Below are 1829 nucleotides of genomic sequence, written 5' to 3' on the forward strand. Positions count from 1 at the left end.
ATCATGGGGACTGTGGGCACCAGCTGTACTGACCCATTTGGATGACAGCAGACAAAAAGAAAACACATTCTGGTAGAGCATTGTTAATGGGCTGTACATGGTGGGTTGCACAGGACAGCTGTGTGCCACTCTCCCCAGAGCTCCCTAAATGTTGCCTGCCTAAACATCATGTTCTAGTTTCTTAATAAGCAGAAGTGAGTGTGTATTAGTTGGAATTCCAGAATATGACTGTACTGAGTTGAAATAGTTTACCTCAAAATTAAAATTCTATCATTTTTATGCTTTATGTTATTCCAAAACTGTACGACCGTTTCTTCTGTGGCACATAATTTTTTTTTTTTTTTGAGAAATGTCAGTTGTTGTTGTCTTTGTTCTCTCCATACAATGGAAGTCAATGGTAACCCAAACAGGGACAGAAAATATAATTTGACTAACTAAATTTGCCTCTCTTTAGTGTAATCTTATATGATCTGCTTTTAAATTTAGAATTTTTCTGTTGCATGGCAAGCATGCACAGATGAACTAAGTAAACTTTGTGCTTCATTTTATTTGAATTACATGTTATAGCTGCATTCACAGTGCCAATGGGAGTATAGTCTGTCCTCCTTGTTAGGCCTGCATTCCTTAGTCTTCTCTTTAAGGTGCTCAGACTCAGGAAAATGTTATGCATTGTTCCAAGAAAATCAAGGATCATTTCATATGTGTGGCCCTCTGAGAAATATTTATGGATTAGGCCTGCCTCTGTGATTTCATCTAATACGGTTCCTGAGCCTGAAGGGAAAAGAGAACAATGTCATTAGGAATGCAGGAATCCACAAATATAATCTTAAACATAAAAATGTATCAGCATTAACAAAGAAATAAACAAGTTAACGGTTTGATACAGTTTTAAAGGTGTATGTATTTAATCTCAATTTGTGCACAAATCTAGTTAGTAAAAGAACAAGAACAACAACTGGCATTGGACGGGCATTTAAGCGTACCGCTTTTAACAGTTAGGTCGTATTGGGAGGTCTATGTTGATGTTGAAAAAAAAAAACGTGCAATGTATTTGTGTTTAGTTCTGTATGTCATACTATAACCTGGTTCAACTTGTTAATAAATTTGTATACATGTGATTATGTGTGACAAAGTCTGTTTGTCACAATCAGAAACAGAGAGAAAAAGATTAACTAAATGTAGTTCTTATAATTTAATGGACAGAACAGTATATAGGGATCTCAGTAAGAGAATATTACCTCTGGGCACAGTCTGACATGACACCTGGTCATCACCCGCCGTTCTAGGGGCATTCTCTACGACAAAGCTTACATCTCGCCCACATGAACTGCAAAATCTTGGCAAAGTCGGCCATTGGATGCCACAGAAAGGGCAATACATTTTGATCTGAAAAACAAAAACAAGTTGACTGAAGTTTGTACGTTGTATTTGTATTCCATTGTCCCTTTCATTAGCCTACTAAAAGGCCCTGAATAAAATTTTAAATATTATTCTTACTGTCAATCTGCAACTTATTTTGACCTGGTTTTAACAATTAATGAAGCATTGCGGATTTCATTAACCTTGAAATTATATTTAGTTGAGGATATTCAATTAAGTTAGCCATCTTATATAATAACGTTTCACAGTTAATCGTGTAATTCGTCAGATTATTTAGGCTAATAATATACAAAAGACAAAGGAATCATGCAATCAGGGTGTTAAAATAAACAAAAAAGCTCACCTTTCAGTTCACCAACAACTCCACTGACCAATAGCCACTGCACAATAAGCAAATCCCAGCCGGGTCCGTCACTTTTTTGGGTCCCCTTGAAACGTTTCCGTTGTGG

The 1829-nt window shown here is 36.4% G+C and overlaps 1 long non-coding RNA gene across 1 annotated transcript; it reads right to left on the minus strand.

The window, feature by feature from the left end:
- Positions 1–695: 695 nt before the first annotated feature.
- LOC107688910 (uncharacterized) lies at positions 696–1829 on the minus strand. Its single transcript, XR_001634278.1, has 3 exons — positions 1724–1829; positions 1239–1386; positions 696–771 (listed from the first exon to the last, which is right to left on the minus strand). It is a non-coding gene; the product is annotated as an uncharacterized LOC107688910 (long non-coding RNA).

Source organism: Sinocyclocheilus anshuiensis, unplaced genomic scaffold, assembly GCF_001515605.1.
Source record: "Sinocyclocheilus anshuiensis isolate Anshui unplaced genomic scaffold, SAMN03320099.WGS_v1.1 scaffold101, whole genome shotgun sequence".
NCBI lineage: Eukaryota > Metazoa > Chordata > Actinopteri > Cypriniformes > Cyprinidae > Sinocyclocheilus > Sinocyclocheilus anshuiensis.